Source organism: Marmota flaviventris, chromosome 12 (genome assembly GCF_047511675.1).
Source record: "Marmota flaviventris isolate mMarFla1 chromosome 12, mMarFla1.hap1, whole genome shotgun sequence".
NCBI classification, from domain to species: domain Eukaryota; kingdom Metazoa; phylum Chordata; class Mammalia; order Rodentia; family Sciuridae; genus Marmota; species Marmota flaviventris.
The window spans coordinates 70,281,182-70,297,757 of NC_092509.1; the positions used below are offsets into that span (position 1 = coordinate 70,281,182).

Below are 16,576 nucleotides of genomic sequence, written 5' to 3' on the forward strand. Positions count from 1 at the left end.
AATATGAATCTAACTATCCACCAAACTCTATTCTCCTCTTTTTCCCAGTCACATCTCCCAGTCTTCGTTGCAATTAAATATGGCTAAATGACTAAGTTTCCTCCCAAGGAATGTGAGCATAAATGTCATGTACCACTTCTCGCCCTACATCTTGAGACCAGGATGTGTCTCCTCCCCCAATTTCTTTCCCCTTGGCACACCTGGAACCCAGATGTGGCAATGAATCAGACTTGAATTTGTAGTCATCAAAGCCTAGCGGATAGAGGACCAAGACGGAAGAAACTTGGATCCTTGAAGGAACAGATCAAACAGAGCCAACAAATGCCCGGAAACTCATGCTGACCATAAAGGAAGAAAGATCTAAATACTTATCTTCCTTAAGGTATGGGATTATTGACAGATCTCTATTAGAGCATCCTAATTACCTTGACTCAAAAAGAAATTGATACAGAAATGGCATTGCTGTTGTAAAGACCTAAAATACATGATATTGTCTTAGCAGTTCAGAAATAAGAAAAGTGATATTATGGTGTCCTTTATGTGCTGAGGCAAAAAGCACTTGGCAAGCTGGGTGTGGTGGCGCATCCCTGCAATCACAGTGAAATCAGGAGGCTGAGTCAGGAGAATCTCAAGTTTGAGGCCAGTCTGGGAAACTTAGCAAGACTCTGTCCCAAAATAATAATTAAAAAAAAAACAATAAGGGCATGGAATGTAGCTTAGCCCCTGGGTCCAATCCTTAGTACCTGAAAAAAGTAAATAAATAAAGGCAAGATAGTCATCTGCAATAACCTGCAGGACAGCCCCCTTTCCCATTAAGCCCTTAGCTCTAGGGAAGCAGTTGCATGAAACCATACTGTCAGTGTGTGCCAGGTGTTTCTTCCTGCTTTTTTGGCAAGGTCCAGTAGGGAAGAGTGCAAGTAAAAATGGACCAGACTGCAGAGTGTCTAGAAATGTGAAAAAGTAGATCTTTACAGAATTAGAGAAATCAATTGTTTCTGCATCCCAAACAAGAAGAGATAATAATAGCTGCTCAAAGAGCCCATTAAAGCTTCTCAAACTAAGAGCCGGCTTGCGGCAAAGATGAGAGAGACTAAGGGTCTAAGAATTTGCTCTCAAGCCTATTGTTTCAGGTGGACTCAAGGAAGTCACCGTTATAATGAGAGAATCGTTGGTTGATCTAGGAAACAAAGAAATGATTTTCAAGAACTATATCCAAGGGGCTGGGGTTGTGGCTCAGTGGTAGAGCACTTGCCTACCATGTATGAAGAACTGAATTTGATTCTCAGCACCACATATAAATAAGTAAAATGAAGGTCCATTGACAACTTAAAAAAAAAGAATCATTAAAAGAATTATATTCAAGAAGAAACTGACTGAAGACTTCTTAGTTTCCAAGGGAATTATATTCCAAATAAATTATAAGCTTCATCAATGAAAAAAAGTCTGTAAGTGTTTAAGCCTTATTGAAGTCTGTAGCCCACACAGCTCCAAAGAGGGCTTAATCCAAAGCTTACTTCAAGTATTTCAAGAGATCAATGGGTGAAGAACTTCCTAGAAGGCCGTGGAGGGCAATGGACATGTGTTTTCCAAACTCTTTTCCTACTTCTGGCCACTTCAGTTACCCAGGCTGTTACGTGAACTTACTGGTCGTTCATTTTCATTGCTCAATAATATTCCACTATAAGAACATACCATAATTAATTTATCCATTCTATCATTAATGGGTATTTACATTGTTTCTAGTTTTTGTTGTTGTCTTTCCAGTTTGGTTTCTGACTATTGTGTTATGGACAATCCTATATTTATTTCTTAGTGTTCATGTGCATGGATTTCCCTGGAGAATATTCTTAGGAGTACAATTCTGAGTCAGAGGATACTTGACTCAAAATGCCAAACTCAAAGTACTTGTCTGAGTCGTGCTTCTCTTTTGTGTTCCTCTAATTTCATGGCCTTGTCTATATTTCTTTTCAGTTATTTTAATTTTGCCAACCCTGTGGCTATCTACTGGTGTATAATTGGAGCTTCATTTACATCTCATTACTAATGAGGCCGAATTTATTTTCATATTGCTTATTGTCATTTGTATTTTCTCTTTTGTGCTTATTTGAAACTTTTGCCTAGAACTATCAGGTTGTCTGTTTTCTCTGTATTGATTTATAGGAATTTTCTTATGCAATAACTTTGCCCATAATGTTGCCAACATTTTCTCTTTCTTTTGTGGCTTGTCTTCATTCTCTATCTGATATCTTGATGAAAAAAGTCCTAAAATTTAATGTAATTGAACTTAACAATTTTTTCATTTCTTAGCTTCCTACCTATGGCTCACATCTAGAATGTCTCAAAGTTGATCTAATTGGTTGGCTAATCACAGCACAGGGCAATGTGGTTGAGTGACAACACTCTTGCTCGAGGATTTCCTAGATGCTGGGTCACCTACAGATGTCTGTTGCAGAGTCAGTGCCAATCTCTGGCCCTATTCCTGGACCTATGGTAGGCAATATCATTTAAAACAATAAATGGTACAAGCAGGAGGAAATCTGACAAAACCTACAATATCCAAGCCAAAAAATATTACCCTTGGGTAAAAAAAAAAAAAATGTAGTGCAGATACACAACAGAATCCTGTACAGCCTTTAAAAAGATGGACCCACCATATGATCCAGCTATCCCATTCCTTGGTATTTATAAAAAAAAATTGATAGCTGAAGAAAAGAATTAATAGAAAATGTCTTGGGACCTATATCATCCATAGTATGGGACTTTGCATCTCGAATATTTGGTGATTGAATACTTAATAACAATAAGCCACATTAAAATGTGATTTACAGACAGTTTGTTGATTAGGGAGATTCCAACATTATCACCAGGAAGTCATAAGCTTAAACTGTCAAGAAAGTGTGTTGAAATAATAACCACAATGGCAAACGGAAATGTGGCAGTCCAATTTCTAGAGAAAGGAAAGTGAGTTAAGATTTACTAGCATTCAACAAGGAATTTTCAAGAGAGATCCCAGCTGGATAGACGCGAACATTCCTGCCACTTCAGGAAGTTCTGTTTCCATTTTTGAAAATGAGAACCTACTCATACCGGAAGCCTCAAGCTCAAATGAGGTGGGGAGCAGATGGGAACTTCTGCAGGGGAAATCCAGAGAGCCAGAAAGGAACTACACTAGAACCAAGGGCTCATCCAACCCCCAAAAGCTTTTTTTGGACACCTGCCTTGTGGCAGATTCTGTGGAGGATACAGAGTTGAAGACAGGATCCCTGTACCCGTTAGGACTCTTCGTGTTGCAAGTTGGGAAGAATCTGGCTCCCACTTACCAAGCATTTCTTCTCTCATATAAATGGAAGAGGTTATATGCATTCAGTGGCTCCTGGGTCATGTCCCCTCTGTGTAGTGGTCTCATGGTCAGGCTGGCTTCCCTCACTGTGCCAAAACAGCTCCTCTAGATATCAGGATTTACAAGAAAGAGGAAAGTTCTTATGGAGGTTCATTTTTAGAAGCAAAGGCAGTTCTTCCCAGAAACAACTATCCAAGATTATCTTGGTTTTCACTGATCCAAACTGGATGCTATAGTTTGGGTGTGGTTTGACCCCCAGAGTTCATGTGCTGGAGGCCTAGTGTGATGGTATTAAGAAGTGGCGGAACCTTTAAGGGGTAGGGCCTAGTGGAAGGTGGTTAGGTCATTGGAGGTATCAACCTAGGAAGGGATTAATGTTTATAGGGCTCTGATTAGTTCCCATGAGAGTGGGTTGTTTAAAAAAAAAAAAAAAAAGCAAGACATGCCTTCTCCATGCTCTGGCCTCCTGTCTCATGTATTTATTCTTATGAGTCCTGCCATGATACCATCCACCATGTTGTGATACAGCCAGGCGCTCCCCAACCCCAGACCTGAGCAGAAGCCAACACCATGCTCTTGGATTCCAGAACTGTGAACTAAAAAAAAACCTCTTTTCTTTATGCTTACCAAGCCTCCGGTATTTTGTAATAGCCCCAGAGGATAGACTAATACACTGGGTCCTATGATCCTTTTGAGACCCAATTCCTGTGTCCAGAGAAATTCATCAATTGATTCAGAAACACAGGTATAAGCCTATTGCCTTGGCAAGCAGCATGAGATTACATCTACACCATAAAAAACTCCTCTGGATCTGGGTAAGGGATAGAGACATCTTTCCCCAAAGCTAAAAGGCCAGAGAGTAAATACCTGAGTGAAATGGCAGCAAGGATGCATGCCATCTTCTAATTCGTATGAGCTTCTAGTTTAGTGAGGAAGACAGGGTTGTTGTTTACTCATAAAGAAAAAGCAATATGTGAGATATAAAGCACTGTGGGTGACTACAGAAGAAGGTTGTTTATAGCACTTCAGGGATTAAGGAGCTGCGCCCTGAATGTATGCATTTTTGAGAGACACAGAAATAGAGATACATTCTAGGCTAAGGGAACAACATGAACTTTCACTGGGCAACAGAGCACCGTCCAACAAGCAGTGGTAATATAAGAGAAGTAGGAAATAGGTTGGATTTGTGGTAATAGTGGACAAGGTTATTCAGGAACAGAATAAAATGTGTTCCCAGTCTTTATCTCCAAAATGCAGCAATCCTCAGTTTAAGTGACTTTCTACTAATATATTTGCTCAAAATTCTTTTGTTGTACAAAGCTGACTCCCCACCCCTTTATCACCTTGGGATCCTTTTGGCTACAAGTATCAGCAAACGCTGACTCAGCAAGCCAAAGCAAAAGGAAAAGTATCACTTCATGTAACAAGAAGGTGGGCAGGTGGGTGCCCAAGGTGGGCAGCTCCAGGGCTGATTAATTCCATTACTCCTGTGTCATCAAGAACCCTGGTTATTTCCATCCACTCTGCACGTTCAGCATGTCATTTGGGCCCTTAAGCTGACTCTCCTGATGGACAGAAGACAGCTTCCAGAGTTCAAGGCAAGACATCAAGAACTAACGACATCCACAGGGAAAAGCTAAGCCATCCCTGCACTGTGTTCTTTTCTCCTTCGTGAATAAACCTTTCCCCAAAGCCGTCTGGATGATCTGCCCTCATATCTTACTGGCCAGAATTGTGTTACACACCCATTCCTAATCAATCACAAGCAAAGGGAATGGGATTACCTAATTGATTTAGCAAAGTGCAAGACCATGTGGAAGACAGTGGATGAGTAACAACAACAGAATCAGGTTTCTCTTAGAAAGGAGAAAGCAGTGGGCTGGGAGTGGGGTGTAGGTAGGAAGTGGGGAGATGAAAGTCTTGGTCCTAAGGACATCGGAGAGGCAATCAGTGTGTCTGCTACATTTTCATCTACAGCATGATTCTCCATGGCAATTATATCCCCCGCTGCCAAGAGGGCCAAAAATTGGTTGGGGAAGAATTTGACTGTTTTTATGCATAAAACACAAATATGCATAGAGAATGTGAGCAGAATCACAGCAAAGATAGATGATAGATAGATAGATAGATAGATAGATAGATAGATAGATAGAATTAAAATTTTATTGGGGATGTGGTTAGGAGAAAACATCTAACTAGGTGCCTTGGAGTAGGGGGTGCTAATTAAAAAGAAGAAGAAGAAAGAGGTGGAGGAGGAGGAGGAGGAGGAGGAGGAGGAGGAGGAGGAGGAGGAGGAGGAGGATTGAGAAACACTGATTGACATCAACAGGAAGTGGATGTCATTTTACTCCTAGGTAAAATGAGCAGTGCTGAAATATGTGCTGGACTGTGTGGTCCTCAAGGCAGACTTTTAGGGACGTATACAAATTGGAATAGCTTCAAGGCGTGAATGGTGGCAGTGGGGTGGTGATCACTATACCAACACCCTGATCCTCTTTGACTCCTTGGAATATGTTACTTCCTTCTGGTTCAGATCTGTAAATATAATAGCAGCCAATATTCATTAAATGCTTTCTCTATATCATTCATGCTGCTAAGTACTTGACAGGTCTTAACTTGTTAAATCTTCACAAGTGCAGAGGGTGCAATTATTATCTTCACTTGACAAATGAGGCCACTGAAGCACAGAAAGATTAAATAATTCTTGTTAAGAAGGGGTTGAATGGGATTTAGGGAGGGGGGACTATTTAGTATTGAAAAATTCCAAATACTGCCAGTCTTCACTTTCTAGGTACTGTGAGACTTTGAAAAGAACCATGCAAGCTGAAACTATGAAAAGCAATCTTAATAATCAATGAGGTAAATTAACTTTTTTTTTGTGATTCTTGTTATGCACAAGATCATGGGTTTGATTTTCCATGGGAAAAAAACAAGCAAACAGAAAGAATTGTCAAAATATAAAATATCCTTTAATGCTGTTTGTAGATATGTAGGGAAATGAAAATAATAGTAAAACCAATATTTATGTAGCATGCTATAATTTAAAATATTAGAAATATTGGAAATAAAATGTATGTTTTTATTAAAGAAGAAAAAAAAATTATTCGGAGTAGTTGCCCCTGTGCTTGCCTTCTTGCTCACCTATGATATGGAGCAAGCGTCTTTTTTGTGCCTTGTTGAATTGTACTCTTAAGGTTGGATCAGCTGCCAATATTTTATCTGTTGTACATTCAATGCAGAGAAACATCACCAAAAGTGCCTCTAATGTGAAGTTTCTTCCTCCAGGACCTTTTCATAAAACCACTTTCCCCAGTGAAGCAATCTGCTGCCTTCTGAGTTCCTCTGGCTACGCATATAGAGTCTATTTTTTTTTAATTTTTAATTTTTATTTTTTTTGGTACTGAGGGATTGGATTGAACTCAGGGGTGTTTTATCTGCAAGCCACATCCCCAGCCCTTTTAATTAATTTATTTATTTTTGTTTTGAGACAGGGCCTTGCTAAATTGCTGAGGCTGGCTTTGAACTTGTGATCTTCCTGCTTCAGCCTCCTGAGCCACTAGGAGCATATAGAGTCTTGAATAGTGAGTGTCCATGTTCCCACAGTCATATACATTTGGCTTATATTTCACTTCTAATAACTTTTCTTTTCTTTGATGCATTTTCATTTGGGAGTGGGCAATTCCCTCTCTTCATTCTCCATGTTTGCCTATCATGAGGAGACCAGGGAGCAACACAACACACTTCCTGTCTGGATGTGAACTGGACAGACAGGCAATGACCAATCCCTCACTGACAGGCTTTGGAAAAAGTGATGTGACTGAGCACGGATAATGATGTGCATCTGTTACTTATGCAATGATTTGTGGACTGAAGAGCCTGCAGCATAGCTTGTACTTGGTGCAATAGCTCAGTTAATATACTATGGGAACTGAAAGTCCAGTTGTTCTAGGGTGGCTGCGTTATTTAACTAAACCATGGCAACTGAAATCCACGCATGTTAGAACCATGCAAATGGAGGACTGCCTGTATATACAAGGTAGGCAGATTAGTATAATAAACCCCCAAGGATGCAACATCTAGCTTCAACCCTTATCAATCTTATTTCTGCAATACCCCACCCACTCAGAATCGCTTAGACTGGGGAAAGGCAATTCTCCAGAGCAAAGCCTGTGTGCAAATGTTGTTACCAAAAATAAGGATTTGAGGGTGGAGGTGGATTTAGACAAACAAAAGAGTGACTATCTTTTTTCAACTGATGGGATGCCCTTGCATAGGCATAAACATAAACACCCACTTCTCCCTTCTTTTGGCTGCCCCACTCCCTCTGTTCTTAGTGCCTGCTACCTCCTTCCTCAAGTGTCTATGTCCCCCACACACCCAAAGTCACTTCTGAGACTGTTGGGAAACTCCAGCCAGAAGGGGCTGAAGGGACCCTGTCCCTCCTGTCTCACTCCAGGACCAGGAGAGAAAATGTGCCTACATCCTAGAAAAGGAAGGACGATTCACAGAGAAGGCAGAAAGCTGTGGTAGAAAAGAAAGGAAGGAGACTGCTGAGAAGCCATCCGGAGGCCATCTCTTAGTGCAGAGAGATTATGAGATGGGGCCCAAGAGCCCCCTTACAATTTGTGGCAGGTTCAGAGAGGTGCCCACAGAGTGGCAGGCAGGATTTCTTTTCTCTTTCTCCTCTTCCTCCTCCCTCTTTGTCTCTACCCTTCATCTATTATTTTGAATGGAATCACTTGTCATCATTTTGAGATAGAAAAGGATAGGCAGTCAAGAGTAGGGTCCACAAAAGGGCAAGCATGTGGGACCTAATTTTAACATGCCCCACAGATTGTAAAACAGTTTCTGTTTCTCAGAAAGTAGAAGTTTCCATTTCACAGAAAGCAACTGCATAATCCATAAAGCAACTGCATAATCCGGTGGCCTGTGCCCACTGAGGGAAAACTGAAATATCAAAACCAATCAAGGGCTGGGGCTGTAGCTCAGTGGTAGAGCGCTTGCCCAGCACGTGTGAGGCACTGGATTCAATCCTCAGTGCCTAAAATAAACAAACAAACAAACAAATAAATGAATGAATGAATAAAATAAAGGCATTATGTCTGAAAGGAAAGTGAGAAAGCAAGAGATGAGCCAGCAAGAAATGAAGGACGAAGAACAGGCAGAGATCCATAAAAAAGTTTATTTGTCAGAGTTGACAAATAAAAGCCATCTCTCTATAGGAGAGAGAGGCTCCCAGATGTTCGGGTGTCCAGCTTTTGTGGGGTGGGGTTTGGAGTTGTAGCTGTGGTGCTGTGGGATAGGCTGGGTGTGCTTGCATCAGAGCTAGGATGGTGGGGAATAGCATGGGATTGGCTTAGGTTGATGGCACCATGGGGCTTTCCAGAGCAAAGGGGTCGTGTCCTTCTGGGATTGGCTTAGAGTTATGGTACCACGGGGTAGGTCATAGGTCACTAACGGGGGTGGGGGGAGTTCCAGTAAGAGGAAGTACAGGAAAGAGAAACTTACCTCATAAGATGGTGGTTAACATTTAAGATGGCTGCACGAATGTAAAATCAAGACCTTATATTCCTCCCTTTTTTGTTTGTTATTGGGCCCCTTAAGGGACAGGGGCATAGATCAATCTTCTGTAGCTTCTTCCTGCTGGGAAGGGGCAGTGTCTGGACCCTTGTTAGGGGCATGGGATGTCATTGAGGTAATGGTGAGGGTTGGGAAGTGGTGGTGATGCTGACTCTGGACGGCCCGGTTTTGGTGAGGGGTTGGTAGTCCTGTAAGAGAAGCTGGTTAATGGTTTGGTTAGAGATTTTTGAATCTGGTCTTGAACAAATCTAATGATGCAGGGGGCAAGCATTAGTAAAAGGCCTATCACCAGGGGTCAGGTTAGGAAGTGCCCACTGAAGAAGGGGGCTACTTAGCTGCTATCCTCCAACAGAGGAGAGCTGTGTTTCCAACGTTCAAGGTCCTGTTGAATAGTCCATTTGTGTTGAGGGCTCTTATGAGTAGGGACTTCCCGATGAGCTGTTTAGGCCAGAAGACATGCTATTAAATGAGAGAAACCAATAATCTCTTGCCAGGAGGTGTGAGGGCTGAGAAGTTGTCCCCATAACAAGGTTGGAGAGGACAAGGCCTTTATTTGGGAATATAAATCTTTAACATAGCCAGAGTTATCAGGAATGTAAACACAACCGTTAATTTTTAATGTTCGTAGGCCTTAAATTAACTAAAAACTCTTGCTTTGGCAGTTTCTCTTGATCCTTATCAGACACTCTTGCCTAAGAATCTCTCTTTTCTATCCTCCAGTCTTACCTCTTCTTGGGGGCTAACACAAGTGTATATCTTAAGTTATATTTAATTATTCTTTCTTTTTTTTTTTCAATGCCCAGAAATGACTGTGTTTAACTGCTTTTGCTAGGTGTTTAAGATCAAGCTGGTTAAAATTGACTTTGTTTCTATCTATTGTTAAGAGTCAGCTGAGTTCCCATGGGAGTCATTCCTGGGGGACTTGAGAGAAGCTTCTTAGTTCTGCTAGTGCCATTTGCGCTAGGATGGGTCCAGGTCTTGCTGACGATGTGACTTCTCTTGGAAGCATCAGGGATGTCTCCCTTCTCCAATGACCCTCTTCATAGCAAGTGCACTGATTGGCTTTCTGTTGCTCCAGGGATCTCATTAATCTCCCCGATCTGAAGGTTATGTGGCCCAGAGTTGCAAAGCTCTTTAGAGAAGTTCCCTCTTCCCTGGATTCGGACTGACTCGGAGGGCAGGAGCCAAACATTGGTTTTTCTTGGCCCTTCTAATTTAACTTTAATTTTTAAGTCTTGATCTTAAACATCTAATAAATCAGTCTCACCAGTCTTAAAAATTAAGAGTATTGGGCTTTAATTTTAGTCTATAACCTTACAGTTATTTACCCCTTCTATTAATTTGGGTCTGTATTATCCTATCTGTCCTGTAGGTGATGGCTTATTATCTTAAATTAACCCAGGTTGTGTGTTCTTAAGGCAATACCTTTGTAAAACTTTAACAGGCAACATTTAGACAGTTTGTAAGGAAAATACAAAATAAAATTAACAAGAGGAAAACTATATTTAGTTGTGCAATAACTTGTGTAATCTTGAATTTTGGCTGAGTAATATATTATATCCCCTGTTTGAGATCCTAGTAATCTTAACAACAAAAATCAATCTTTTGAACATAACATTAAATGAACTGAAGTCTGGCCTACTTTGGAGTCATTCTGACATGTAGTTTAAGATGGGAGGCACCTTACTTATCTCAGTAAGGTGGGGCTCTTTATAAATCTTAGGTATAGTGTTCTGGTTCTGAAGCTGCTCTTTGTTTCTTAAATATCATTTTACAGAGTTTATGTATATTGTTGCTTGAGTTCACATGAATATTAGTAACACAATATAATATTTAATATGACATTTAAAACACGAATTAAAGAAAGGCTGAGAACTTTTAACATTTTTGTGGAAAAGTAGCAAAATGCTTTTATGTTTTGCAATATTAACCTTTACATAGATTAGGCTCTCATTAACTTAAAAATACATTTAAATTGTACCCCAGTGTAAAAAGTAACATAAAACTTTATATATGCTATCGATAATAGGTCCAGTTATAGAACATTAAGTGATATAAATAAATCTCCAATAAAATTTGTTATCCTCATAAGCCTAAAATTACCATACATCTTTAGTTTGGAGAACACCAGCTTGATATAATGCTCTTTTAAAGCTTCTACCTTAAAGACTTGTTTACCTGGAAGATATAAATGCATTTAATATACAAAGAAGAGTAATAGCACCATAAATACATTGATGTTTTTATATCAATCCAGTTTAGCTCTCTTAAAGAAATAACATTACAATATTACAAAATAACAGTTGTTTAACCACAGTTGTATACTTCTTAATTCCTTCAAGATTACTTGCTCAAAAAAACAAACCTTAATAAACACAATGTTATGGGTAAATTAATGTTTTAAGAAATCCTTATCCTTTTAACACATAAATTAAGCTTTGGTTTATATCAGTACATTAGCATTTGACCTTAGGGGGGAAAAACCTTAAATATCTTTTATTGCTTGTTTTATATACATATATAACCAACTTACAAAGATCTTCTTTATCACTTATTTAAACCCTTTTATTTACTTCATCACATAAATACTTACTTATCCAGAAACACTTTCTTTTCCTTCTATTGAATATGGTTTCCATACCTAGAACCTTCTAATTTCTCTTTCCCATCTGTTAATCCTCTTTTCTGTTCACATTTTGAAACAATCCTTGTAAATTTCTGAATTTAGATAAATTTTTTCATTTTAATCAAAAGAAGTATTTTATGTTATTTACAGTACTCTTAATTGGAATAGTTGAAACGCTTGGGCATTTGTATATAGAAATCTCCTATAAACCTTTGTTTATAGAATCACATCTATTTACCATTTCATGAAAACACAATGTTCAAGTATATAGAATTATACCTGTTGAGACTTTAAAATTTTAATAACCTTTTTCCAGTGATGACAAAGCAACTTTAAACACTTTCTTTTCATTACCAATTTGTGAAAACATCAATAATGTTACCCAATGGAATTCAAGGTGTTGAGAGCACTTCATGGTATATTTAACAGCATTTTAACCTTGTGAATTAATCAGATGACTAACAAACACATTTTTGAGTAATCCCATGTCAAATCTATTTTACTTATTTTTACCAAGATATCAGACAAGGTATTGAACAGTATTAGCCATTTCTTCCATATTGAAAAAAAGTCCTAGAAACAACGGGTATTAGAAATTTTATAGATAGCAACACTTTGGTAGTTCTTTGACCACCTACAGAGACTGTGAGTTAAGTTTAATTTTAAGGACATCTTTACTTTCATCTGTTTACACAATTTAAATTGAACCATTTTTAATCATGTGAATTAAAGGTATTTGGATCCATTTTTTAAATTTATGAGTACACATTTTCAATCTGCCAATTTTGATATCATGTACATGACATATGGACACACACATACGGACAGACAACACAGAGTGTGCATACATACAAAAGTAAAGGCCTTGTAGCTTTTCACAGGTGAATCTCCATGCAATGTTACAGATGTTTAAAAAGTTCATAGTTGAATAAAAAATAAGACTGATCAGAAATACATTAACCTAGGTGTATAGGACCAAAATTATGAGCTCAAAAATATAGAATTTAAGAAAAAAAAAAGAGTCCTAGAAAAAATGACTGGATACTAATTACTTTACTATGTAATTAGTAAAGTACCATATATAATTTACTTTTTGGTTTAGTATAGTAGGAGGCTTCTTCCATTTACATTTTACAGGTCTGGAAGGAGCTGGGGAAAACTGCTGTTCCCTAACCCTGCTCCCAAACTCGCCTGCATTCCTCAGGTAGGAGAGTGTTGGATAGGATCATGAAAAGTTAAATTGTATTATTGGGTTAGGAATTGGAATTCCTTAGTGTACTCTGAAGGATCGGAGGTGAAGGCCCCTAGCCTCCTTTTGATCTGGGAGAGGTCACTAAGGTAGAGAGGGACGTGTACCTGGACAACTCCCTCTGACCCTGCTACTTCACAAAAGGGAAGCAGAGGTGCAGGCTGGGTAGAGGGGGCTGTTCGAGAGCAAGAGTGAGTAGCGGGTGAACTGAAAGTAGGTGGGGAGGTCCCAGAAGAGTCAGAGCAGAAGGTGGAGAACGTTAGGGAGGGGGTTTGTTAGCAAGTCAAAGTGTGGGGTTTTGAGAGGGTCCTGAGGTCCAAAAGGGAAGGTTTAAGAGCCAGCAGAACCTGGGTCGGAGAACAGGAAGAGCAGAGGGATAATTTGGAAGGAAGAAAGAGAAGGCCTGAAAATAGGGGGATCTTTTTCCATTTTCTGGAACACTCACAATAGTTGGAAAGATCCCTGATAATATAGGGTTGCCATTAAGTGGCCATTTAGAATCATTATTCAAAGGATATTGAGGCCAGATCTGATTGCACAAGTGGTTAAGTTTTGGGGGCTTTGTGTCTAGGGTGAGAGAGACCCTAGGTTAGCCAGGAGGCAGCCCAAGGGGCTATGGGAGGGAATGAACGAGGAGCCACCTATGGTGAGACATAAGAGATGAGTTTAGAGGTGGGCCTTCCCCCAGTCTCTAGTGTCACCCAGTCAAGAGGACAATTACAATCAGGGGATCGTCACCACGGTTGGCTAAGTGTCAGGGCAGGATCCCGTAGAGGCACTTGGGCGCCAGCCAGGACTATGTAGTAGGGGCAGAAGCCCATAGAGATTAACCCAAGGCCGAGAGGTCATCCCACCACGAACAACTCCCAATCACCCTTGGTGCTTTTTCCTCAAAACCCAGGACCCAAATAAAAGACCACCTATAGATTCGGTCGACAGTAGGGATCAACTGTAGCTGGGGTGCCCCTGACCACATTGTAACCTTGGGAGTGCCAGATGTTCAACGGTCATTTCCTGGGATCCATAGGTCATTTAGGTCAACCAGAGACAGGGGTCTTACCTAAAATGTCTGGTGGTAGATGCAGAGAGGGCATTTGGCAGAATGGTGGGCTTGATCCCACAATGGAATCCGGATCAGGGCCTGGGGACACTCAGTAACTCTCGAAGAGTGGAGCGGGCACACCAGAGAACCTGATACTGGGTTTTTGCACCAAAATAAAGGGAAAACAAGGAATGAGAGACAGGTGAAAGAGAAATGAAAGACGGAGACCAGGCAGGGATACACAGGAGGGTTTATTTGTCAGAGCTGACAAATAAAGGCCATCTGTCTATATGAGAGAGAGGCCCAGAGATGTTCATGTTTTGTGGGGTAGAGTTTGGAGTTGTAGCTGTGGTGCTATGGGACAGGCTGGGGTGCTTGTGTCAGAGCTAGGAGGGTGGAGAATAGCATGGGACAGGTTTAGGTTGATGACACCATGGGGCTTTCCAAACCAAAGGGATCGTATCCTTCTGGGACTACCTCTCAGCCTTCTGAGATTGGTTTAGGATTATGGTACCATGGGGTAGGTCACTAGTAGGGGAGGGGGAGTTCGGGTAAGAGGAAGTAAAGGAAAGCGAAAGAAGATGATGGTTAACATTTAAGATGGCTGCTCAGATGTTCAATCAATAGCCTATAATGTCCATTTACAACTAAAAATCAATCAATAAATAAAGGTATTGTGTCCATCTACAACTAAAAATAAAAAAAAAATAATCAAGATGTAGTTTATCAACTTCTCCTTACATGCCTTTAAAAGAAGTGGTGCTGGGGCTGGGGTTGTGGCTCAGTGGTAGAATGCTCGCCTAGCATGTGTGAGGCCCTGGGTTCGATCCTCAGCACCACATAAAAATAAATAAATAAAATAAAGATATTGTGTCCAACTAAAAAATAAATATTAAAAGAAAAGAAAGGGTTCTCTAAGACTTAAACCACACTCTTGCCCTCCCAGGCATGCTGACAGGGAATTCTGTCTTTCTCTCACTTTCCTTTTCAGTAAAATTCCTGCTCACTTGCTTACCCCTGTGTTCGTGGTGTTCATTCTTCAACTCCATGGAAGATGATCCCTATCCCAACTCTTGCCGATAATAATTTCATGCATAAGTATCTCTATTCTCAATTCAATAATAGGATTTTGAACCCCAACTCTCAAATTCCAGAGTCTGAACTCTTAGCAAATGCTCTCTCCAGCTTCTCCAAGAACGTCTCAGAGAAATGGCATGGTACATGAACAGGCCTTGGCTTCTTTATCTGGACAATAACCCTGTGCAGTATTATCAACTTCATTTTTTTTTTCAGATAAGGAAACTGAGGTACAGAGGGGGTAAGTGACTTACCACAATCCTTTACTGAGTTGTTGAGTGAGACTTCAAATTCAGATCTTCAGATTCTACATCTCTTCTTTCCTGAATATCACAACCGCACGAAAGAGTGTCCTTAACCATCATTGACTTCCCAGAAGGTTCCCAGCTATGGCCAAGAACTTAGGGTCCAGACATTACTTCCTTCTCTCCACCTCCAACCATATTGGAATATACTTTCAGTGAAAAACAAAAACAAAAAACAAACAAACAAACAAAAAACACATGGGTTCAGCACCCTCCTTGCCCAGGTGTTGACTTCCTTCCATCTGAGGGACAGGATTCCTACCAGCACTGAATCCATTGCCCGAGCCTCACTTGTGGTGACCAAGGAGGGCTCAGAAGAGCCCTGTTCTACCAACAACTCCTTCCCCAGACAGTATTCTCTCTGCCACTAACTCAAAGGAAAGCCTCAGGAAACAGGCTGCTGGATTGAAAACTGGCAGTCTCGTACTGGGCCTTATCTGAGCCTGGGTTGAATGTCTGCCTTCTACTGATACACCTCAGTAGCTCCACTGGGGCCTCCTGGTACTGCAGCTCCGGCCTGGGAAGGAATGCTGCCTGCAGGGATCTGATACTGTGAAAATAGCAAAGGAGAGAAAGGGAGAGGGTGATGGGGTGTGTGGGTGTGGGGGTGGAGGGGGTGGAAACGACATTCTGCCTGCCATTCTGTGGGCACCTCTCTGAATCTGCCACAAATTGTAAGGGGGTTCATGGGCCCCAGCTCATAATCTCTCTGCACTAAGAGAATTGGCCTCTGGATGGCTTCTCAGCAGTCTGCTTCCTTTCTTTTCTACCACAGCTTTCTGCCTTCTCTGTGAATTTTCCTTCCATTTATAGGATGTAGGCACATTTTCTCTCCTGGTCCTGGAGTGAGACAAGAGGACAGGGTTCTTTCAGCCCCTTCTGGCTGGAGTTTCTCAACAGTCTCAGAAGTGACTTTGGGTGTGTGGGGGACACAGACACTTGAGGAAGGAGGTAGCAGGCACTAAGAACAGAGGGACTGGGGCAGCCAAAAGAAAAGAGAAGTGGGTGTTTATGTTTATGCTGATTTAGGTCCCAGACACTATAGCCTTGCATAGGGCATCCCATTCCATCAGTTGATAAAAGACAGTCATTCTCCCCCCACCCCATCTATCTGACTGTCTAGACTTGACAATTTTATTCTACTGTCTGGATTAAGTTATAATATAAATCAGTAATACTTCTACAAATCATTTGTGTGTGTGTGTGTGTGTGTGTGTGTATTAGAGGTTTAAGTTGGGTTTTTCAGCACTTAGAGTGTGTCCTGATCAACTCCTTTAATCCTCACCACAATCCTATAAAATATTTGAGGTTCAAAGAAAAGCTTTGTCCAAAAGTCACGCAGGCAGCAAAGGGGAGT

The 16,576-nt window shown here is 40.7% G+C and overlaps 1 long non-coding RNA gene across 1 annotated transcript; it reads right to left on the reverse strand.

The window, feature by feature from the left end:
- Positions 1 to 8,577: 8,577 nt before the first annotated feature.
- Positions 8,578 to 15,571, reverse strand: LOC114092268 (uncharacterized). Its single transcript, XR_003582658.2, has 4 exons — positions 15,482 to 15,571; positions 15,169 to 15,237; positions 8,849 to 9,358; positions 8,578 to 8,665 (listed from the first exon to the last, which is right to left on the reverse strand). It is a non-coding gene; the product is annotated as an uncharacterized lncRNA (long non-coding RNA).
- Positions 15,572 to 16,576: the final 1,005 nt, after the last annotated feature.